General features: G+C 50.7%; 1 pseudogene; it reads right to left on the bottom strand.

Moving 5' to 3' along the window:
- The window catches only part of LOC134148788 (DNA polymerase epsilon catalytic subunit A-like), a 28777-nt pseudogene extending 17792 nt beyond the window's left edge, over positions 1–10985 (bottom strand).
- Positions 10986–16132: the final 5147 nt, after the last annotated feature.

Raw genomic sequence — 16132 nt, 5'->3', positions numbered from 1 at the left:
TCCATGGAGTATAAAATGAGTCTAAACAGGCATCTTTAACATGTGGTGTCTCACCAGACATATTCAGGATGAGAAAAATCAGCCTTGCCTCCAGCCTATGCCAGTTCTTTATTAATATGGGAAATAAGGCACAGATGGACATGGGGCAGAACTCAAAGCTGAAGAAAGTTGTTATACAACACCAATATGTGTGCACAGGACCCAGGCTTGCCTAAAGAAATGTGCTGCAACTCCACCCTCACAGTTCTGCTCTCCTTGGAAAGCCCAGTCATGCCTCTGGCCCTGCAGGCTGAGGCAGGACAACAGACCTCCTGGAAGTTGGTGACTTGATCCAACGGCAAACCTTCTTCCTCTTCGACAGCATGCCGGAGCGTCTTCTCCACATGCTGCATCAGGAAGTTAAAGGCAGCAGGATTCTGCAAGGATACAGGAATGATACCGAGACCTCTTCTAGCCCTGACACCCATCCTCACACACTGCCCAGGGAAGGGGGGCAGGGGGTGACAGCTTCTGCAAGATTATCCATGCTCCAGCGTAGCTTCGGCGATCTTTGAAAACAGGCTCACTACTTAGCAGAGCATGTCTCAGTATGGGTAGAGAGCAATTCATCTCATCTGAAGGGCAGATGGCTGAAACAGGTCAGCTGAATGGCATCTTGAAATGCCCCTTCGTTCACTGATCAGCTCCAATGTGAGCAGGCAGATAATGTTGGCCAATTAGCTGGCCTGACCTCCACAGCCAACTTGAGAGCTCTCTAGAACTGAAGGACGGTGGCTTTCTGCTAAGAACCCTACAACTCACAAAAGTCTACACCACTCGCACTAAGGCAAAACACAAAGCAGAGAAGAGATGGTGGCTGCTCCCCGGCCCTTGGAGTTCTCCTGCAAAGGAGGCTATATAGGGCAGCTAACAAGAAGAGAAGATTGCATGCATGTTCCAGAGTGCAACACTTACGGGGCTGACCTAGCAGTCAGCTGCTCACACATCTAAGGCTCTAAGGGGCCAAGGATTTAGATTTAAGGTCCTTCTAAATTCACAGTGCACGTTCCCTTAAGATCATTCACGAGATTAAGGCCACTAAAATAAGCAGCACTGAGGTGTGGTGTATCACACAGCAAAGAGAGAAGCTGCCTCTAAAACTTACAATCTAGACAGTAGCACCAACCAGAAACAGGTAAAAGAGGCCAAAAGAAGCTTGGCTTGAGTGGGAGAAGGACAAAGATATAATCCTGATGAGACAAAAACAGAGTCATCTCTGCCAACAACCACTCGCTCAAAGAAAACCAAAAACCAAAAAAAAACCCTCAACCAACCAATAAACAAAGTAAACAAACCCACACAAAAGCAATGAACCACTCTCCTTGCTGTAACACTGTCTTTACCCAATAGCCAGTCTGAGGTCATGAAGAGCAACTTCTCCAACCCTTCCCACCTAAACTCTAAGCAGGTTCATACACTCAAGCCATAAATTAGGTATCAGTTTTATAACAGGTATTGCTATTGGGTATCCCCCAAAAGAACAGAGGATGGTAATTCCAGTTGGAGGGTTATTCCCTACTGCCATGCTCTCCAGAAAGAAGAGAAAGAGCATCATTGCATTACCATTTTAAAGCCTCTGTCACAACACCTTGATTGTGTCCTTACCTTTTTAAAGCAGCAAGGGATGTCACTGCGAAAAACCCCAGGTTCCAGAGCTTCCACCTGGCCTCCTACATACGTCTCCGAGTCCAGCACGTGGCCATCATCTGTAAGTTTGTTGAACTCCTGCTCCTGCTTGTTGCGGAAGATGATGTTGGCGTGATAGGCCTGAACCATCAGCAATGCTTCACACAGTGTCCCAGAACCTTTTCTTAACACCTGTAAAAGACAGACATCAAAAGCTGGACTTAGAAAGAAGCGCTGTAAAGGGTGCTGCTGGAATTAGGCTGGCCTTATCACCCCATCATTGAACTTAAATGTCTGATTTGGTGCCCAACATGATGTGTTTATTCAGGCAGTATTGAAGCCCAAGGCAAGAAGGAGCACAGTAAGGAAACAAAACCAACTCCTTCACTTAGGCTACCCATAACTGGTCTATGGAAAAACAGCTATGACTGCTGTACTGCAGAAAGGAAGCGCATTTGGAGACTACTTTCCCTCCTTTCCTTGGGAAAAACTATCCAAACTGTAGAAATTAGTTCTATTGCCAATGTGTCACTGTTGCGTGAAGCATGCAGCTCTCTGCCCAGAAAAGAAATTGTTTCAGGCATGCACTCACCTCATCAGGCTCCATGGGAAGGATGGTGCACAACGCGAAAATGAAAGGGTGCACATACTTCATATACATGTAATAGGTAGCAACTGCATCAGACACCGAACAGGTGGCCAGAGTCTGTTGAGGAGAAAGACAAATCAATCCCAGTCACATTTAATACAGCAGTTAACACGTACAACGGGAAACAATGAAAGGTTGAAATCAGCAGGAAGATGCAAAAGGTATATTTCTGCATACAAACATCCCAGCATGTAAAGAGTTATCAGTTGGCTTAAGACGACATTCTGCTTTAACCTGAATTACATAAGCCAGCTCCGAATTAGCAGAAATGGGGAAGATGAGCTCACTGCCACATATCCGCACAGATGCCACTCCGGAGCGGTCAGGAGGCCACTCTTGGCCTACAGAGATCTCCAGGGCTTCGGCAGAAACCTCATTAAGGTGTCTCCTGGACACTAGCAAAGTACTGCTCTGTTGCAATGCCCCGAGTACTACCGTTTTGCAGAAGTGTAAATAACACAAATATACAGTGCAACACCAATGCCAGAAACACATCAAGGAAATTCTATTCTTCCCTAAGCTTAAGTTCTTTCAGGTGTCTGAAATTCAGCAAGATACACTGACAACTTCTCAAAGACACTGCATTAACTTAAAGGATTTCACAAAGCTCTAACTCAAAGGTTCACTAATACTGCAGATGCCCAGAGATACAGCACCGGGTGGGAACACCTGAGGCTCCTCTGTAGCCGTCCGGCACATCTCTTCAGGGTCCGGCTCCACTGCATCATAACCCAGTTTTGCTTTCGCTGCTGCTTTCAGGTTGTGACTTCCCACTGGCAGGTAACTCTCTCTCTTCACCCACCTAGACAGAATAATGAAAATGCCAGTCTACGAAGAGACAGCCCTGCACTTCAGAAAGGGCTGCTACGTACAAAAAGATCTGCATTACTCTAACAGGGAAAGGTGAGAGCAGAACATCCAAGTGCAGTGGAATAAGAAGCTGCACAGCTTTAGACAGTCTGCATATCTACCCATGCTCTTAAATCCTGACTCGTACAAATTCTGCTATTCAAATCATTTCTATTGCTCAGATTTTTCTCAACCCTCATACTTCAGAGACTTCAAAGATAAACGTTTAAACACAGGAGGAGGTATCAGCAGGACTGCAAAGAGAGGCAGTTGTTTTCCAGAGTCTGGACACTGGTCCAATGTGAAAAAACATTCAAGTCACAACTGCCAAGACAGACAGCCCTCTCCTGTACACACACACACACACACACACCCTTTCTTTTCCTCTCTGTGCTAGGCAGGCTGTTGGGTTAGAATATGGCCCTGTGCCCACTACAACGGTTTGGTCTTATCCTGTCCTTTTACCTGCTGTCCAGGACAGTTCTCAAACTCCCAATGACAGCCACCAGCAGACTGTATAAACAGAGTTAGTCGTTCAGGCTAGTGTGGGCAAGATGTAACTTCTGTACATAATGGCACACAACGGAGTACCGAGTAGAAGCAGCACAACCAAAGATGGGGGTGCTAGTCCTTTCCTAGTAAGATGTAACTCATGATAGCAGTGCACAGAGATGGAAAAGGGACAGTATTCAAATACATCAACTGTAGGCATTTTATACAAATTTAACAGATAAAGATGCAGTTATACGGTACAGACGCAGCATTTGGTACCTCAGACAATCCATGTGGATGCACTGCGGGGCTTTGTACTCTCCCTGGCTGCCCTTCTGAAATCCAATCTCCTGATACATATTAATTCCATGAGCTGCTGCTCTTGCTTCCACAAAAGGCCTGAGGAGAGAGACAATGCAGAAGAGAAGAAACAAAGCAGTCCCTTTCCTCCACCCCATCCCCACCCCAAGGGTTTCAGAACTGCTTTCTTGTAAGCTACTTAATGAGGAATTTTTCTTGTGAATTCTCCTTTGCTCCAGACCTTACCCGTGAGAGCTGGCCACAGGGAAAACTCCCTGTAGGGCAGAGCTACTGCAAGAAGGAAGCTGCTTGCTTACATCCTATACCAGGAGGCAGAACATTATGATCGAGTTTCCCTCGCTCCCCAAAGGTTTGGCTGCTCTGGTCTCCCTATTGTTCTGCAGTTCTCCTTTGACACTTTGCCTGTTCTCCAGTTACTGAGGTCATCCGTGTACAAACATTGCCAAATCAACAACAATCTAGAAGTAGCTCAGCAATCCCAGGACCAACTGATGAGACTCTATAGAAGTTCGTATTTCAAAGCCAATAAACATAGCTCTGCTCAGGGAAAAAAAAAAAAAAAAAAAAAAAAGTTCTGAATTCCACCTCCCCCTCTTCGACAGTCCTCTGCAGGCTGGCAATCCAAGACTCAGCCCAGCACTCCAGATAAAGAGCACATAATCAGGATGTAAACAGGTTCCCAAACTGGTTGGATAGTCTGCGTAGATAAGAACACATGTGGCCGCTATGTGACCTCCAGACAAAGGACATACAGGCTGGTACCCAATCTCACCTCATGGCCTAGACAACATTTCCTTTTATAAACCAGGTTAGTTTTCATTCCTGATCTTACCAGTCAAAGAAGTCTCCATCGTATGTGACAATGATAGTAGGTTTGGTCTCCTGGACATGTTCAAACCGCCTCTGCATTAAATGAGCCTAGTATGCAACAGAGGATTAAAAAAGAACCCAAAACAAAAAACATCTCCCCCACAAACACAAACACTCAGCAAATTCACCTCCTGCAGGCAGGCACTGGATATAATACAACTGATGCAGTCCTTCCCCTCTGCTCTTGACCTAGCTAGAACCTGATCTGCCTCATCGTCACACCATGAAATGAAAGCACCACCAGCACCGTGACTGTCCGCTGTGCTCCCCAAAGATACACTCTATTGGGTGATAAGCTCTCTTTGGCCTACAAGAGACCAAGGCAGATAAAAAGCAGCCTGATTTCCCAAGTAGAACCTACTTACCTCATCTGGTTCATTAGACACAGGATGGACCCTCACACTCCGGCTTGGGAGTAAATTCAAAGTCCTCAATATCCTCACAGACAATCTCCTTGTTTGTGATCAGATAGCCCTAGAGAGTTGACAAAGGAAGAGTTACTGAGGACTCAGATCCCTGCTACACCAGGGACAGGTTCCTGAACAACCGGAACACACTGCCTAAAGGATGAAATAGTCTTCCATCGATGCGATAATCCTTGCACAGCTTGATACGTAGAGCTTTTGTCAAGTGGGAACGGCTCTTTGGAGGTCACCTTCTGAACAATTGCTTACAATCACCTAAAGGGTGCCAAAAGGGAGACAACTTAAGGACTATACTCTCCAAATTACTACTGCCCCTCAAAGGGGCACCAGTAGCCTTACCTGGGTTCTCCAACATACAAAACGAGGAAATCCTTATGCATCATTCAGACTAGACTTCAATTTTATTTCCACAGCCATTACATATAGACCAAGCAACTAGCAACAAAGCAAGCCAGGGACCACATCGCCAAAGGTGACATGCTCGTTTGCTGTCTAGCATTTTGCTCCAAAGCATGAAGAAAAGAACTGTTGTTCCATTACCTGCCCATCAACCACGTAGGAGATCATCATGATCCGGTCTGCCTCTGCATCAGGAAACTTCAAAGGGAGTTTGGTAGTTTCAATGTCAAAGGCGAGAACAACCGGATCCTGAATATGACCAAATACATTAAACTCAAATCAGCTTTAGAGTATGATTTAACGAGCAGTTCTCATCAGATTAACAACTAATTTACGTAAGTAGGTTTATGCACATCTCAGACCCAGCAGGCTTGACTGTAGGAGACAAGGTAGCAACAGTGGTACCCACTGATAATCAAACAGCAAAATTCATTAACAGGAGAGAACGGAATAACAAAAGCTTCTCTTTAATGCAACAACCCCCTTCGAGAAAGAGAGTCATCAGGATTGACAGCACGTGAGGAAACATTGCGCAGGCAAAAAACACTTATTACCTCTATGCCTTTATAATAAAGGTTTCTTATGGCATTGGATTTACAAAGCATAACAACGAGTTTAAGAATAGTTGGGCACCCCAGGAATCACCTGGAACAAATAATGTACACCTCTCAGTTGGGCAGGAAGTGCTCACTTCACTAGATTCCTCTTCCTTTGAAATGGTTCAACTGAAATCAGACATCAGGTGTAGGAAACCAAAGAGAAGATTGGAATTCTCATTTGTACTTTTTAGTCTGTGTGACTAAGGGAATCCTAATAAGCCCATGGGCCAACCATCCTAAGGAGACCTCTTTCCTTGACAGCATAGACGTATAGACATCGCTCGCCTGGTCTCGCTCTCTGTTTTTCCTCACAGCAAGAGAGATCTCTTTCCGCACCTTCACCAAGTCCTCCACCACGTGGAAGGATAACTTAATGTAGTTCTGCTTAAGATCCACCAAGTGAGTTGGCTACAAAGCAACAAGACAGTGCCAGCTAAGGGTGGAAAAGAGTAATGAGGGAAAGGGGAAGACTGCTAACAGTAAGAAAGCGTTGGAAATGCAAATTATACTGGCACACGTGGAAGAACTGGCCAAAGAAGAGGTAGTAATTGGATGGAAAGACTAGGAGTGAGAAGAGATGCTAGCAAGCACGTAAGACAGCGAAGAACATGTGAGCTATGCCAGTTCACACCAAGGGCTATCTTCTCTTGTTGTCTGTTTCCAAGCTCAATCACCAGTACACACCCAAGAAAGAGTAAATGTATAGTATCCCCCTCTGCCACAACACTCTTAATCTCCAGCCATTTCTAGCTCAGGAAGTTTCTTGAGCATCCTGTGAAAAAGACTATGTGCTGGAGCAGAACATATATTTTATTTACTATTACTATAAGAAGTAATTACTATCAATAAGCAATAATTAGCCTATTCATGATATGCAATGCAAACAGTGCTTGAAGATTAAAGGTAAGCATACTGCTTCCCTTTACTGCTTAGCCCCTTTCTACTCCACTTGAGCTCGAAAGAAAGAAAGAAAGAAAGAAAGAAAGAAAGATTAGTTATTCAATAGTACAGCAGGCAGAGGAATACTGACCAGATCCAAATCTTCTTTGGGGACAGTTTCCAGCTTTGAAATGTTCCCTTGAAACTTCCTGGAGAGGAAGGATGACACTTCTCGTTCGCAGCCCTGCAAAGAAACTGGAGAATGAGCAACAAAGCCAGACACTTCTCCAGAGGAGAAGACAAGCTCACAAGAGGTTCTGGCACTAGTGTCCTCAATTGTGAGGGGAGGACACGAGGCAGTCCTGAAATCCTGGCCGTCTGGAAATCTGTTCCTTCACACTGGGGCTCTCTTTGATCGTCAATTCACAGCACCGTCAGAACAAACCCAGTTTTGCAGCACGAGCAGGATCAAGACGAGATGAGAGGGGAAATTTACCCCTGTTTGGGCTTAGAAGAAGTGAAATAGGCTCCAGAGATCAATTTTAGGACAAAAAAAGAACAGGAAAAATATGACAGCTCCTTGAAGGGATAATTCATCACATAACAAACCAACCTCCCTCTAAGAAACCTTAGTGCAGCCACCATACTGATACAGCTGCTTCCCATCTCAGGTCTTCTCTAACAGCTCTGACAAAACCACCAACAGAAGCACTGGAGCTGTATTTTTCTCCTACCAACTCAAGAAGATGGTCGGTCACAAGGCCTCTCAGCTGACTGGGGGACCCTTCAAGTCAAACCTGCCCTTGTCTCTGGGACCTCGGCCACTAGTTTACTCAAGACCCCGCTTGCCAGTGTGCAGCTTCCAAGTCCATACTCGCCTTCTGGGTAGCGATGTAGAAATACGGCTTATAGGGCAGGGCCACCCAGGAGAAATCAAAACCGGTGAACATTGCGCGACCCCGCAGCCAAGGTGAGAAACCAACCCAACGGTTCCCAACGGAAGCAACGGGCACCGCGCTGCCCTTGCTGCGCGTTGCTGGCATTTGTGCGCCACATACACATCCCTGCATCTCTGCAGCACCCACCTTGGCCCCCAAGGGTCCCAGGTGGACCCAGCGTAGGGCAGACAGCGCTGCTGCCTTGTGGGTGATGCCTGGGGCCCAGAACAGCCAAACCGGTGGGGGCAGGCAGGACGCCCAGCCCGGGCACCAGCGCTGCGCTGGAGGAACGGGATGCACCTCGAAGCAGCTCCATCCTCCGGGATGAAGTAGTCCACAGCGCTCACCAGCCGCCGGTCCTCGCCCAGCACCTCCGTCTGCACATGCACATGGCCTGTTACGACACACGACCCCCCCCGCCCCCTCCCACCCCAGTCCTACCGGGTGCCTGTCGGTGACACCTCCCCTGCCCCAGTCCTACTGGGTGTCTATTGGTGACACCTCCCCTCACACCCAGGTCCTACCGGGTGCCTGTCGGAGACATCTCCCCCTCCCGTCGGTGACATTCGCCCCCCGTCCTACAAGGTGCATGTCGGTGACCCCCCCATCGTTGTCCCCCCTAGTCCTACCAGGTGCCTGTGGGTGACACCCCCCGCCGGTGACATCCCCCCCCGGCCCAGTCCTACCGGGTGCATGTTGATGAGCCAGCCCGTGCGCTCGCCACGCTCCGTGGGCCGCTCGAAGCCGAACAGTGTGTCCAGCCGCTCCGTGCGCTGCGAGCGCTCCGGGCGCTTGAGGGAGGACAGCGAGGAGCCATCGTCCCTGCAGGACGCCGCGCCGCCAGCCGCCGCCCAGTCCCTGCCGCGACCCACCACCGCCCACTCACACACACCTCCCACTGCCGCCTGGCCCCAGTGCTCACTGCCCCCCCCAGCCGCCGCCGCCGCCGCCGCCCGGCTCCGCGCCGCCCCGCAGCACCATCCCGCCGCGGCCGGAGCAGCCCCGCGCGCTGCCCCCACCTCCCGCGAGCGGGAAGCCTGCCAGCCCCGCCTCCCCAGGGAGAGCACCAATCAGAGAGCGGCACCGCAGCCAATGGTCGCTCTCTCCCTCGACCTCTGCCCCGCAGCACGGCGGCTGCGCTGGCCACGCCCCTCGCGGCACCTTCCCGGGCAGGCCCCGCCCCCGCCCCGGCTGCCGCTGCCGCGCACGCGCCTGCGCGGCGGCGCCCGGCGCGGCCCGACCCGGCCCGGCCCGGCGCGGTGCGGCCTGTCGTGGGGCGGCGGCGCTGCGCGGGAAGCGGCTGCTGCTCCCGAAGCGGCGCCGTCACGGGGGCAGTTGCGGACCGGCGCCGCCGTCTTGGCCGCCTCTCCAGGTAGCCCTCCGGCTGCGAGGGAGCTGGGAGCCGGCTGCGCCCCCGAGGAGCCCTGGCCGGCCTTGAGGCGCGTGCCGGGCTCCTTGGGCCGTGCGAGTCTTCCTGCCTGGAGGCCGGACGGGCTGCGGGGAGCCGTCGGGGGCCGAGGCGCAGCGTGCGAGCTCCGTCCTTGCTGCGCTTTGGCGGGGCGGGCTGAAGCCCTGGCGAGCTGCGCGGAGCAGGCCTGGCATGGGCTCGGCGAGCCCGGCCCGCCCCGTCTCGCTGAGGTGCCGTCCGGTCGTTCAGGGCGCGGGAGGGAGCTGGCCGCTGAAGCTGGCTGGCTTGCAGTGAAACAGCAAGCAGCACTGCGGTCAGTCTGTGGAGTCACTGCCTGGGAGAAGAGAAGAGGGGCAGGTGCTCTGCAGGGACCCTAAAAAAAATGTCTCAGACGTCGGAAAACTGCACTGTGGAGGTCGTGCACAGGAAGCGCTTTCTGCACGGCTGTATGAACCGTGTGTTTGGGGTTTTAAGCATATGCAGTGTGGAAATCGGGAGGCTCCTGGGAAGTTTCTTTCTGGGCCCCAGCCAGCTGCGAGCCGGCACTGCCAGCTTGAGCAGCCCGGATTGCGTTGTCCTTCCGTGGTGCTCGGGCGGTGTTGGGAGCACGTAGGAAGCACCGCTGCCTTTTGCCCAGGCTGTGCTCTGTCAGCGGCCCCTTGGGCACAGCCCCCGCTACTAAAGCAAGCCTCTTCTGTGTTGGCCGTTGCTAAGGCTTTTGTAAATAAACTAGGAGGAGCACACTGTTTTTTTGAATTTCCTTGTTTGTATTCAGTTGAACTTCTTGAACTGGATCCTTTCTAATGACCCAATACTAGTATTATTTTAATAAGAGTGTAAATTACCAAAGTTGTTGTTTTTTTCCAGATATGAATGTCATCATTATAAGATAGATGGGATGTGCAGGGTTTGTGCTTCCTCATTATAGTTAAATAAGCAAATATTAAAATAAAGAAAAATGTGGGGAGAAAACAGGTAGTTAACATAAATCTGATTTTAACCAAAACTGTGACCATTGAGTTGCTGAGGACTTCTCAGTGGGGGATGTTTTGGAAGGAAGGGCACTTTATTTCTCTCTCCCCAAACTGTACTGCCAGCCATCTGTTGATAATTATTGTCCAGTCTCTGCTGAGAACTTGTGATAGTTAATATTTCCTCACCGCTTGAACAAATAAGCGATAATCACTGCAAGGTACTTGACCACAGGAGTAGAAAGATGAATAGCGTGGAAGAGTCAGTGTATACCTTGGTTTGTGAAAACAGCTCAGTTTTCTATAAGTGATTATGACAAATTCAAATTCTTGAGGACTTGGAGAATGAGTACATTGAGTTACATAGTATCTCTGGAAAACATAAGTCAAAAGATCAAAATTATCAAAAATCTTAAAAATTCTCCATTCCTGTTTGTTTCGTATTATTTTTAATTTACATTATCCTTTCTCAGAGGAAATATTGAATGTTTATAGCTAAGCTGGGGATAGCTCACTTCATTGCAATGTTTATTCTCTTAACCTGTCAAATCTTTATAGTTTTATTGAGCCCTATGTAACAGGAGAGCAGAAATCATTCACTCTGGTTTAAAAATGGCCTCTGAAACTGTCCAAAATCATTGTTGAGATTTTGTTTTTCTTTTTTCAGTTATGTTAATAATACATACTAATAGGCTATGCCTTTAGTTCAAAGACCTGTAGGTTTACAAATAACAGCTCTTTCAACTTTGTAATACTCTTGATGTGATAGCTTCTAAGTTTGTCTAAGAGTGGTCTGGGAATCTTTTTTTTTTTTTTTTTTTTTTTTTTTGAGGCTTCACAGTTGGACTTTTTCTATCTCTACAGTGACAATCTCTGTGTTTTTTCCTAACACGTAAAACTCAAGATTTTAAAAACTTATTTCTGGACCCACAGAAAACTTCAGATCTTAGCTCTTTGAAAACTCACTCCCTTTCAAAATGCCACAGAGTACGTTTTGCTGATAGCAAGAAAAATGTGTGTTGCTATTGAAATGGCTTTGGGTAATTTGATCAAAATGTCATCAGGCCTGATCCATTTGAGTGTATACTTTATGCTTATTTTTTGGTTATTAACTTTCCTTTTCTTCATAGGTTTCAGTAGGTACAAGTCCTTGACGGCTTGCAGCACCTTTTCCAGAGGAAATGAACTGGGCAGCGCTGGTGTGCCCCGGTGGGCATGAGAAGCGTCTCAGGGCTCCTGGGACCTCAGAGCCCTGCCCTGAGGTGAGGTGGGCCTTGGGAAGAGGAATGGAGAGGATGGCGGGTTACAGAGATGTGTGGAGCTGCCAGCAGAGACCCCAGGACAGTCAGTGCGGAGCTGCACGTGGACGTGATGTTGGTGCCTGTAGCTCTCCTCTGCCGCTACCAGTTTGTGGCAGGGATCCCCCTGCCTGCCTTGGCCTGGGCACTGTTTGGGGGCTGCTGAGTGAGGGATCACGGGAGGGGAGATGTGTGGAGACTAAGCGGAGCTTGCTGGCGGATGCAGAGACGTGGGGAATCCTAGTGAGCACAGCTGCCCCTGGCTCAGTTCCCATGCCAGGAAATGGAGAAGAGGGTTGACTGTCTACTCCGGAGGACACACCAAGGAAAGCCATGCTAGTGTAGGGCCACCGCAGGCACGCTTAACGGCTGCTTACCCCAGGCAGCTTGCAAGGGCTGGCACCCATGCAGAGATGGGGAAGCACATGGGGTGCCCCGTCCCCTCTGCAGCCACAGCGTAGGACTACCAGGTGCATGTCCTGTTCTCATCATGTCCCCCATGACCCTGCAGGGGCTAGCAGTTTGCAGTGCTGTATGCAGCTGCGACCATGACTGCACCCCTGGCGACATGGACATGTTGGACCACAGAGAGCTGGGCATGTGCAGGGACAAGTGATCTGTGCAGCACTGCACACTGGGCAGGATCCCATTTGCCAGGAAGTTCAGCGTTGTGTGTTCGTCCTCACAGGGCAGAAGACGGCGCTGCGTGCCCAGTGCTGGCGGCACCAAAAAGAGCTCTGAAATGCTGGCTTGGTGTCCAGCAGAGGAAGTGAGTGTCTGGTATGGGCCCCAAAGATGGGTCGTGGCACTGGGGAGGAGAGTCCTCTGCTAGGATGGTACATGCACCAAAAGGCTGGCCCATCTTCGAGGTCCTGTTGGACACCAGGGGATGCTCTGGGCGGGACACCTCTGAGGGTGCTCTTGAGAGGTTTGGCCCCTTCAGCAACAGGCCATGGCCTAGGGAGGCGGTGCCATGGCACAGGGATGGCCTTGCACAGGCCATGCCAACAGGGACCATTTTGCTAGCGAAGCCATAGTGCTTAGGTCTTTCCACAGTGAGTCCCTGGCGAAGATGGCACCACAGTTCCCCATCCTTATCAAGAGGAACACCCACTTCCCCTGCTTCGGCTTCTCCAAGGATGTCCATGTGGAAGAGATCAATGTAGGGCCTAGGGATGGAGCAAGTAGACCAGTGGGTACCCAGGCTGCCATGTGTGTACAGGGTATAGAACAAAGTGGAGAGCAATATAGGTGATGCTAAGCAGCTGAGTGCAGGTCAGGCCCTGCTGCTGGGACCAGGACAGCCTTGCTGCAGCAGCAGTGCTTTGTAGTCAGGTCTTTGGCATAGTGGGGAGAAGGGGGCCACCCTGGCCCTGCACTTGCATGTGTGTTGTCTGAGTGTGTGTGTGTGGAGTGCAGCCAGATACCTTCCTGAAAGTGCAATGGTGGATAGCACAGCCATTTCCCGTAACAATTAGGTACCAGAGGAATGAGTGTTCACTGACAGCAGGGAGATGTGGTTGAAATACGTGGACAAGCCTGAAGGATGGAGAGGCAGGAGTGGAGCTGTGCAGGAGCAGTGCCATTTGGCAGCTGGAGGAGATGCCGGCTTTTCACAGGGGATCCCTGTTCCTAAGTTGCTCCCAGAATGACGGAGGTTGGAAGCACCTCTGGAGATTGCCTAGTTCAACAGCTGCTTAAAGCGGGGTCACCTAGAACAGGATGCTCTAGGCCAAGCCAACTCGGGTTTTTGGTATCTCTGAGGATAGAGACTCTCTAACCTCTCTGGGCAACCTGGTGCAGTGTTTGATCACCCTCACTGTAAAAAAAATGGTTGTTCTTAAGTTCAGACACAATTACTGTATTTCAGTTTATGCCCATTGCCTCTCATATGATCACGGGGCACCACTGAGAAGAGCCTGGTTCCATCTTCTTTACTCTTACCCATCAGGTATTTGTACACATTGATAAGATGCCCCTGAGCCTTCTCTTCTCCAGACTTAACAGTCCCATTTCTCTCAGCCTCTCCTTACATGAGAGATGCTTCCAGTCCCTTCATCATCATTGCTGGACTTGCTCCAGTAGGTCCATGTCTTTCTTGTACTGGTGAGACCACACCCACACACAGCACTCCAGCTGTGGCCTCACCAGTGCTGAGGAGAGGGCAGTAATCACCTCCCTCAACCTGCTGGGACAGGACGTTTTTTTGGTGCTCAGCTGCTGTCTCTGTGATACGGAGTTCTCAACCCTTACTCCATCCATCTATCCTTCACTCTTGCTTGCCCCTGCCTCCACTGAGGAAGGTGGTGATGATGAGGATGGTAATTATTGAGAAAGAAGGAGCAGGAATGCTCACACTGGTGGGTAGATATGGGGCATGTGGCCTTGCAAAGGGAGCGGTTGAAGTCTTTGGGAACAAGAATCCCTTTGAAAATGCCAGCATCTCGCCAGGTAACTACCCCAGGGTTCCTCCTCTTCCTGCTCTCCACCCTCCTGCTGTGCAGGCCATCCCCTAGTCAGTCATGTGCATTTCTGAGTGCCTGCATACATCCACGTCTGGTATGTAGTTCTCCTAGGAAATCCCTTCACCGTTCATCAGCTGGGACCATCAGTGATGGCATGGATACCAATGAGCAGAGCTGGGGTTTAATGTTTCGTTTGGGTGCTTCACGATATTAGGAAGAAAATTGAGGCGTATTGGTGTGCTGCTCTATGCCATGGCTCTGGCTTTGTCTCCCCAGGGGCAACATTCAAGCTGCTGAGAGCAGTTACTTGAAAAGCTGCACCTTCAACACCACCTCTGCCCTTTGCTGCCCCATCTTCATGGAGCAGGCGGGAGAGAATTTAAGGGAGCTGGCAGAGAAGGTGTCATGTCCTGGGAGGATGGTCCTCCCAGAGGGCCCAAGGTCTTGCTGGCTGGGCACAGGGCGTTCCTTCAGCACCTGCTCTAGTGCTTGGCTCCACGGGATCATCACTCACACACTGGCACTGTTGAGACTCAGAGGCAGCTGCAGGCAGGTCCCTGGCCCTGCTGCCCTGCCAGTATGCTGCGGGGGCTAGCTGGGATGGGCTGAGGGCAGTGGCAGCTTAGCCAGCCTCAACAGCTCGGAGCACAGCACATCCACTGCAGCCCCTGAGAAGTCCTTTCTGCCCACCTTGCGCATGCAGAGCCCTGCAAGGCTCCCAGGCCCAGGGTCTCTCTTACGAGGCCCCTGTGCAGAGGCTGGAGAGCAGGAGGCCAGCTGGCAGCAAAGCATAGACTGCAGGTGTGCCTGTATCACTGCCAGGACTGGCAGGTTTGCTTGCCCAGTGGTGGGGACACATTCACACACTTTGGCAAATACCATGACATTGCCAGGGGAGGGCAGTGCACCCAGCATTTGGTCTCCAGCCCCATCCAGCCCTGCTGCCTCTGCTGCCCTTTTGGGAGTAGACAATTCCCATCCAGGGAAGGAACTCAGCACTGTTCCATCCTCCCTCCAGGTTCTGCATCCCCTGCTCAGCCCCAGCACCCTCAAGACCCTAGAGGCCCCCCACTCTGCATCTGGGAATGCTCCCTGATGCCTAGCCATGCTCCCAACTCAGCTGGAAAGCCCACTGCTGGGGCAGAGCTCCCCTGGGTAAGCAGCCTTGCAAGCAGTGCTGCTGGCTTCCCTGGCAGGGCCGTGTGCCCCAGTATGGTGGCATTCCCGGCCTTTCCCAGCGGGTGATGAGGATGACAGCTGTGCTAACGCCTGAGTGGGGGGAAATGCCGTGCCATGCTTGCTGGCTTATCATGCCCATGGCCAAGCTCTGTGCACAGTAGTGCTGTGCCCTGGGCTCACTGTGTCCATGGTGTGCTGGTGCTGTGCTAGGCCTGCTGGTTTCTGCTGCAGGGTGGGGTGGTCATCAACTGGAACTGTAACCTGGGCCTGCCTGAAACCGACTGCAACCCCCACTACTACTTCCACTGCCCCGATCCCAAGACCACTGTCCCAGGCAGTGGCACTTGCAGTCCTGCATCCTCCTCCTGCCCTCCCTGGTCCTGCTGTGGCTGGTCCCCATCACTGGGCCCTTCTACCTGTCTCCCCAGTAGGTCTGCGAAGTATTACAAATGGAACGGGACCCACACACGAGTGTTGATCAAGGCCTGTGGGATCCATATTGATGTCATCGTGCAGGGCCAGGTAGGATTTTGCATGGTCCATGTGCTACTGGGGTGCATATGTGCATAATATGCTGCCGTGGTGCTAGGACCGTCCTGGAAAAGCAGCTCTTCTCCACTGCTGCCTCAGAGCTGGGATGAACACAGCCAGGCCTCTTCTGCTCAGCCTTGCAGAGGAATGGGGGAATCCCAGGTGCCTCAAATTAGAACCTTTGGCAAAGTGTG

This window comes from Rhea pennata, chromosome 18 (genome assembly GCF_028389875.1).
Source record: "Rhea pennata isolate bPtePen1 chromosome 18, bPtePen1.pri, whole genome shotgun sequence".
In the NCBI taxonomy this organism is placed as follows: domain Eukaryota; kingdom Metazoa; phylum Chordata; class Aves; order Rheiformes; family Rheidae; genus Rhea; species Rhea pennata.
Note: the sequence above shows the minus strand (reverse complement) of the source record. Positions and strands in the feature narration are given on the sequence as shown.